This window comes from Lactuca virosa, chromosome 5 (genome assembly GCF_052849685.1).
Source record: "Lactuca virosa cultivar CGN04683 chromosome 5, Lactuca_virosa_CGN04683_v6, whole genome shotgun sequence".
NCBI lineage: Eukaryota > Viridiplantae > Streptophyta > Magnoliopsida > Asterales > Asteraceae > Lactuca > Lactuca virosa.
In genome coordinates, this window is record NC_136430.1 from 99,506,262 (window position 1) to 99,515,511 (window position 9,250).

The window sequence follows — 9,250 nt, forward strand, 5'->3', positions numbered from 1 at the left end:
TAAACTTACATCGCCTCCATTTGCGACAATTACTCTCTAAATATATATATTCTTCGAATATTGTTTTATTATTGCAAGAGTAACCGTAGTAGTAGTTATAGCCTCGGAGATCCTCAATCATTTCGTAATTTATTTTGTAGACGACACTTATATAGTCTTTACACTTGAGATGTACCAAAACTCCGTTGCCTACCCTTAGTACGTATCTTTAGGAACTTACCCTCAATCTCTTCTCTTTCATTCGTGCTACCCCTTCTTATTTCAGAATAAATCTTTTCCACATTTAGTAGCCAACCCAGAAGCGAACAAATTGTTCCTAATTTCTTTGTTATTAGGCAGAAATTTTACACGTAGTGTTAATTTAGAACGCGAATTAAGGATCAATGCAGACTTAACGCTGAATGCAGTTGGTGCTTCAGCAAAAATTATAGCGCTCTTTTAAGTCAGATAATATCTAACTAGACGATATTTTTCTACTAGGTCGCCATGGTTGGATCATGATTTCCATGATCCTAATTTCCCACAATCTAGATTGTAGAACTCGAATTAGAGAAACATTAATTTAATTATAGCTAAAGATTTGGGCTCTTCCCTTGAGGACTTAACCCAAAATAATCAAAGAGCTCTTCAAGTCACCATCTCTCCAAATATACAATTGTGTTCGGCTAATTTCTAATAGAATACGTCACGAATTGAATTTCGGGACGAAATTCTTTCAACCGGGGGAGACTTTGACAACCGTCAAAATTCGAGTCGGTTCTAGATTTGACTAAACTTAGTTGCACGTATAGGCACGACACATACTGGACTTAGTAACTAGAAGCTAAGTTATAACCTACTAGAAACTTGGAAACAATTAGAAACAGTGGATAGTATACTTAGATTTCACATTGATATGTGAATTCTACAACTACTTAACTGTAGTGACTATCCATATTCGGGTCACTCTTTGACTCGAACACCTTTTCATGAATCATATACACACATTATGCACTTTACCTAGTAGTATAAATTAGGTCCGAGTCTCGTAGGAACTTAAGTTAAAGTTGAAAACTAGGGCTAGTATACTTGATTCCTCAATTTTACTTGAATCTCGGAATCACTACATAGAATGCCAATAAACCGATAAAATAAATTACAAACATTATTTATAAATATAAAAGAGTTATAATACCATAAGATAATTTGAAGTCTCAAAGATTCAATTTATTTTAATATCCAATGATTTATTAAATCCCAAAACCCTAAAAAGTCCTAAAAACTAAAATTTACAAAGCTTTACATTTAAAATCCCATGGAAATTTTTATAAACCCTATATTATCAAATTAAAATAATCAAGTTGGGAAATATAATCAAGGAAATTATATTTAGTGTACCAATATTTACCCTTAATTTATAAGTCAAAAATCAAGGTTTTGTGAATAATATATAAGTTAAGGTGCATATTTTATAAAAATTTCATAATTTTATAAAAGATATGAAATTTATAAAAATGGAAGAGAGGGAAACCCTATCTCATCCCCTAAATTTCGTTCTATCTCCCCCACTATCTCTTTTTCCAAATTAGAAATCATTTGAATCAATTCTTACACTCAACCATCTTCTTCACTTCTCTCTCTCTCTCTCTCTCACTCTTCAAATCCCCAACACCATTTTCTCTCTTCCTCTCTCTATAACCACAAAATATTTCCAAAAAATGAAGCCAAAACCACACCTTAAACTCTAAATCTTCATCATCTAGGGTTGTTCTTCAAGGTAATCACGAAAATCCTTCAATCTTCCTTCCAAATCTCAAGTTTTCTTGCATATCTTCTTCTTCTACACCATTTTATGGATGGATTATTCACGTGCATGTTCATAACCACGATTTTTATGATTATGGTGATATTATTTCACCCAAAAACCAACATGCATGTGATTATCTTCAAGCTTAGAGGCTTGATCATCAAAGTTTGTTGTTAAAAATGCATTCAAATAGGTTCATAAATGATTTATTCCCAAATAAATATCTAAAACTTATTTTCTGATCAAATCCGATTTTTCCCTGAATTCCATCAACAAAATGAGATGTTCTGCAAAATTTTAGAAAATAATTAATTTTTCTCGAATTATTATAATTATTGCAAGAAAATAGGGCAATAATTCATATAAAATACTTTCTGAGGTCTATAAATCCTAGGTAAATTCTTGGAAGACCCCTAAAGCGAATGATGGCATCTCAGTGAGTTTCATCGATATTTGTTACTGTTTGCTATGGTTTGAATTTTATTTTTGTTTAATTCAAATAAATCATAAAAACACTTTAAGGAATGTGAAAAGGCTATTTATGATTTTTTGCAAATCCTACCTAATGTGGAGTACTCAGAAAAATATTTTCAGAATTTTTCATAATGCATTCCTATTTTTCCCCGATTTTTGTATTTATAATGAACTAATAATCAGAAAAATATTTGTACTCATTCAAAATTCATGGAAATTTACCAAAAAACCTTAAAATATATTAGAACTCTAAATGAAAATTTTGATGATTTTTCTATTCAGTATACTATTTTTCTCCTATTTTCTAATATTAAATACACTCAAATCCACAAAATCGGATTCCAGTAGATAAAAACCACATTTTGTATTTTTTCCCAGATTATTTACACTGTAAATGAAGTTTACAAAAAATTTTGGTGATTTACTTTAACTTTTTAATAATTATTCTCCAATTAATGATTATTTAAGAGGATAAAACAATGAAAAATAGAAAGACTAATTGAAAAATATCTTTTATATTTTTCACAGCTTCTACATGTATAATAACAGTGTTACAAAACGTCTGGGCAATTTTGGAAATAGTTTTCTATTTATTTCAATTTTTATTAGACTAAATGAACAAAAATCATAAAATCGGGTTAAACACTTTAGAAATCCATTTTTATATTTTTCCCAGCTTAAGAATATTTAATAACAGAAATACAAAAAATTTGGGCAATTTTGGAAACTGTTTTATATTTATTTCAATTTGTATTAGAATAAATGCACAAAAATCATAAAATTGGGTTAAACAATTTAGAAATCCATTTTTATATTTTTCCCAGCTGACGTATGTCTAATGGCAGTATCATAAAAAGTTTGGGAATTTTTATCATTTGGATGCTATTTTTCACGAATTTATATTTTTATGAAGGCTTAAAATTTTGGAAAAATAGTTAATCATATCAAAAATTCAAAGGAAAATTTATTGAAGACCTCTACTGTGTTTAGAATGAAAATGCAAAGTTTGAGAATTTTTGGAAAGTGTTTGATGATATTTTGGCTTTTTAAGAGCTTAAAACACATTTAAATGTGTTGAAATACCCTCAATTAATATTACAAAAATCTGGAAATTAATATCCAAAATTGTCTTAATCACATGAGCTATAAAATTTCACCATTTCATAAAAATGTTTGTAACTTCACAATATTAATTTTGACACATTATTGGCATAATTCTTTTATAGTAGTAAGTATACTAGTATTAGATTTCAATTAGAGACTCATTAGTGTGTAACATCGTTGTAGGAAAACGATAGTGGTACGAGTGGAGCGTAGTTCAAGGCACAATTTGCATCATCTCAATACATATTGTGAGTATTCACGGATTCCCTTATTTTCGGTTTTTAAATGTTTTGGGGTGGAAAAGCATGTCCTAAACTATTTATCTTCGTTGTATTTAATTGACTCGTATAAACTTGGTTGCTATATTTTGCATATTATGAGTATTCACGACTCCCCTATTTTCGGTTTTTATGTTTTCGGGTGGAAAAGCATGTCCGAAAAACTATTATTTGTTCGTTGTATTTAAATTGATTTGTATGAAACTTGATTGCTATTTTATTGCTATATTTCTCTATATATCTCTATGCAACACGAAACATGAGAACTTATCGTCTTAAGTCCCTTCCCTTACACTTTACTCCAACCATTAACTCTTTGAGCCAATGGTCATTATGGATAGCGCTATTAGGAATTGATAACTCCTCACTCGCCCGATTTCTGGAGTGCATGATACCATATAATCTATGGAACGATAAGCATAGATCTTGATAGGGCATCAGTCATAGGCTTGGTTGGGAACTCTTTGTTTGCTCATACACATACAAACTCGTTTATTAATTATAGCAATGAACTTTGTTTCTCATTATAGAAATAAACTTTGTATCTCATTATAACAACGAACTTTTGTTACTAAATACTTATTTACTTGTTTTAGCAACAAACTTGGTTGTTTCTTATAGTAACAAACTTGTTTGCTCCTTGTAGCAACGAACTTGATTGCTCATTATAGCAATGAAACTTGTTTACTCATTTTAGTAACAAACTTTATTTCCCATGAGAATATGAACGTTGCGTCTCATTTGGGAAACATACTTTATCTCCCATGATGACAACGAACTTTGTTTATGCAAACTTAATACTCATTTTTGCAATATATTTCTATTTATGGAAACTTTATTACTCGCTTTAGCAACGAGCTTCTATTCATGAAAACTTATTTACTTATTTTAGCAATGAACATTTGTTTATGGAAACTATTATCAATATTCAGATTATCATGAATTTCAAACTATATTATGTTATAAACTTGTGAGTAATCACCAACTATTTTTATAGTTGACGCTCGTTTTACATGTTTTTTCAGGATTCATCGAGTAAGTGGCACTTAGGGACACATCACTGTTAGGAGCATTCGCATGTGTTGTATTTCAATTTACATTGTAATTTCTTTTAAAATTTGTTCAAAACCATTGTAAATTTGTAATGATTTTTAATACTATGGTTGGTGTTGTCTTTTAACTTTTGTTATGAAACCCTTTATACTGCCACACCTCGTGTTTCAGCTTTAGCGGGGTGTGACACTAACAAAAGAAGAACACAGCCAACACCTACGAATCATCATGGAGTTGCTATGAAAAGAGAAATTATACGCTAAATTCTCAAAGTGTGAGTTCTGGATTAGAGAAGTGCATTTTCTCATACATGTGGTCAGCAACAAGGGCATTCACGTAGACCCTTCCAAAATCAAGGCAATAAAGAATTTGTAAGCACCTACAACATCGCCTGAGGTACACCAATTTCTAGCATTGGCGGGCTACTATCGGAGATTTATTGAAAATTTCTCCAAAATAGCTAAACCCCTCACAACACTAACATAGAAGGACACAAAGTTCAAATGGGAAAAAACCAAGAAGTTACGTTCCAGAAATCGAAGCACATGTTCTGTAGTGCGCCAATTCTTTCACTTCCGGATGGAACCAATGACTTTGTCATCTATTGTGACTCATCGCACCAAGGCATGGTATGCATACTTTTGTAGAGAGACAAAGTAATCACATATGCTTCACATCAACTTAAGGTACATGAGAATAATTACACCACCCATGATTTAGAATATGGAGCTGTAATTTTCGTCTTAAAGATCTGGTGACATTAATTATATGGCACAAAGTGTACCATATTGATATTGCCATATTTATGCATGTTTTTAGGCAATATTTACTAATATTTTTATACATATTCTGGTTATTTGCATTGAATAATGATACTTATAAGCTTTAATTGTACTTTGCAGCCAAATAGAAGCATTTTTGGAGAAAAGGACTAAAATCGACAAACATTGGAACTTTGGAGGCTTGGAGAGTAAAAGAGAAGAAAACTCACGTAATCAGCTACTCTCACATCGTGAGACATATCTATTCATGACGTGAGTACGAATATTCCAGAAGATAAGCATCGCGGATCAGACTCCTTGTCAAACATGTATATCTACTTGCTCACGACGTGAGGATTACTTACTCGCGACATGAGTACGAAAATTTCAGAAAATATAAATAGGGCTTGTTCCCTACGAATTGGGAGCTTTTGGCTGACTTGGAGAGTTTCAGAAGTCGAAATTTACAGAGCTTGAAGGCCTGGAAGTTGGTTTACATACCTAGGAAGAAGGAAGAGTTCATAATTAGCTTAATAGTTTGGTACATTTAAATATCTCCTTGAATATGATTTGTGTTAGTTTATTTGTTAGCATGTCCAGCTAAATCTAGCTGATTCTGTTAGCTAGATGAAGCTGGAACTCATGGTTTTATTAAATTAATCTAGACCTTGCTTGTTGGTTATGTCTTGTGTTGAATTGGTTTACCTAGCATGCTTGATTCAATAATTAGATTGCTTTAATGTCTTATTCTGTGTAGTTAATGACCATTATTCTGCATGAATTGGAACACCTAGTAATTTAATAAACATTAGATTATTAGAGTTAAGATCGAACCAATCTTAGTTAAGGAATTGAATTATCAAATTAGGCTGTGCTAGAGAATTCATGTTATGACCATAATTTGTATTTGTTAACCCAATCTTACATAGCTCCAATTCTATTGAATAATTGATTATGTGTTAACTTATGTGTGACCATAAATAGATCTACATGAATTAATTAATATTAGTTAATTTAGAACTGAATTGCTAATACTATTTTAATTGGTAACCAACAGGATCTGTCTTAACTAATTTATAAACCATTAAGGGAAAGTGGATTCGAACTAACAGAAGTGTTTTGTTTATTGATTGAATTTGTGTTAAGAAATTAAGTTCATCTAAACTTGCAAAATTAGATAAAACCACCACTTAGCTAGGAAATTAGGTTAATTTAATAGTAGGTAAATTAATTAGTTAAAACTATTCCCTGTGATCAACACCCGACTTACCCAAACTATTCTATAATTCGACTAGGTACACTGCCTAAGTGAATTTTAGTTAGTTAAGTTAGTTAGGTTGATAATTTAAAACTAGTAGGTACTTTTGTGCACATCAAGTTTTTTTGGTGCCGTTGCCGGGGAACGGCTTATTTGACTGTTGATTTATTTGCTATAGGTTAATTGATCCTTTTTGTGGGATAAAACCTGCAAAAAGTTAATTTTTTTCAGCCTGGATTTTTGTTTCAGTACTAGACTCACGACGTGAGCCTTAAGCTCACGACGTGAGTTCAATAGTTTTTTGTTTTTCTTCTTTTTCCTTTTCTGTTAAATTTTCTACAACAACAGGAGGTGGTACCCTTTACCACGTCGTGGTTACCAGTCAGTAGGCAACTTTTAGTTAATTTTTGTTCAGTTTTACGTTTTTATTTTTTGTTTTATTGCAGAAGTTCATGACCAGAGGTTCCAACACACCTTTGGTGCCACCACTTGAGGATCCAGAGTCGGCCCTTCACAAGATGACAGATAAGAATGCAGGAGTGAACCAAACACCAAAGAAGTCGTCTTTTAAAGATCTAAAGTCAGTTTTTGGAAAGAAGTCGGGAAAGAAAGTGGGAGAATCTAGTATATCATCAAAGGTTGAAAGCTTTGATAAAAAATCTAACCCACAAGAATCCGAGTACGAATCTGACCCAGAATTCGAACTACATAGAAGTGAATCTGAAGACGAGCCAGAAAACGAGATGGCAAACATTGCGGATATGTCTATGAGAGCTTACAAGAAGCGAATTAGAGATGATGTTGGTCACGGCCTAGTACAACCTGCAATTCCTTCAACTGCCACATTTAAGCTGAAGGGACACATCCTTACTGCACTTAAGGATGTTCCATTTTCTGGGAAGGATCATGAGGATGCTTATAAGCATTTGGATGAAGTTAATGACATAGAGGACTATTTCAAGGTCCCAAATGTTCCTAGAGAGACAGTCTTGCTAAGGATGCTACCAGTCACTTTTAAAGGAGCTGCAAAAGACTAGCTGAAGGCACTTCTACCTGGTGCAATCACTACTTGGGCCCAAATGCGCGAGCAATTTCTAGAACAATTTTGCCCACCATCGAGGATATCTAAACTTAAAAAAGGCAATAGCCAACTTTGAGCAACAACCGGGTGAGTCACTTTATGAGGCATGGGAGCGCTACAAAGAATTATTAATAAATTGTCCTCAAATCAACATACAACAAGAAGTCTCAATATTTTATGATGGTGTTAATGTCATGACAAGGCAGCTCCTTGATTCTCAAGGACCCCTAACTAAGAAAAATCTGGGGGAAGTCAAAGAGTTGGTTGAAGAATTTGCAAAACATGCTCGTGAGTACCACAATCCAAGGCTGGATGGAGTTAAAGGAAGCGGGGGTGTACAATCTGCAGACATGGTTGTTGTAATAGCCATGCTTGATACTATGGATAGGAGAATGACAAAGATGGACCAGACAATACGTGCTATAAGGGTTGGATGTGAAAGGTGTAATGGTCCACACCTGACCAAAGACTGCCACTTAGATGATAACGGGAACAGAAGAGCTCAAGTTTGCTAATCAAGTGGGGATAAATATGATGAAGACTTGAGGAAACCAAAGAAGGAATGGCTGCCATATGATGAATACAAGAAGAAAAAGGAAGAAAAATATAGGCAGACAGGCCGAGGCTTCTACCAAAAAGAGCAACCACCAGCTGAGAAGAAAGTTGACTTGGAAAACATGCTAGTTCGCTTTATGGAAGCTTCTGAGAAAAGGCATGATGATGCTGATGCAGTATTAAAAGATCAATTGAAGATGATGAAAGATCAACAAGCCATGATGATTGACCAGCAAGCCCTACTAAGAAATCATCAAGCATCATTCCACAATCTCAAAGCTCAACGTGGTCAACTAACAACTTTGGTGAACGAAAAATTATCTTCACAATTCCCCGATAAGAAGACTCAATCCCATGTTATGATGATCGAGACTGAAGAAGAGGCCATTTGAGTTCTTAGAAGCATTAGAGGAGGAACCAAAACCAGCCGAACCAAAACTGAAGAAGTCAAAAATCGAAAATAATATTATTGCTGAAACACCGAACTCACGACGTGAGCCCGCTATGCTCACGACGTGGGACCGGTCTGAACAAGAAACTTTAGAAAGTGTTCCGATTTATCATCCGCCTTTACCGTTTCCATCTCGAGCTAATCTTAGTCCACTGGAATGGGAGCATATGGAGTTTATCAAGCACGTGAAGGGTATTCCAATAAATACTCCTTTTATTGAGTCGTTATATAATGTTCCCAATTACGCAAAGTTCCTACAAGATCTGATGGACACTCTTCAACAATTGAAAATGAATTCCAAGGTGATTCTAAGTGAGCAAAGCTCAAAAGTAGTTTTGGGAGAGTTACCTAAGAAGATGGGAGATCCTATACGCCTCACTCTTCCATGTGAGTTTGGGAATAATCTGAAGACTTATGCTTTAGCTGATTCTGGGGCTAACATAAGTTTT

The 9,250-nt window shown here is 33.5% G+C and overlaps 1 non-coding gene across 1 annotated transcript; it reads right to left on the reverse strand.

Annotated features, from left to right (window-relative positions):
- Positions 1-7,841: 7,841 nt before the first annotated feature.
- LOC145118093 (small nucleolar RNA R71) lies at positions 7,842-7,949 on the reverse strand. The gene has a single exon (XR_013713076.1). It is a non-coding gene; the product is annotated as a small nucleolar RNA R71 (small nucleolar RNA).
- Positions 7,950-9,250: the final 1,301 nt, after the last annotated feature.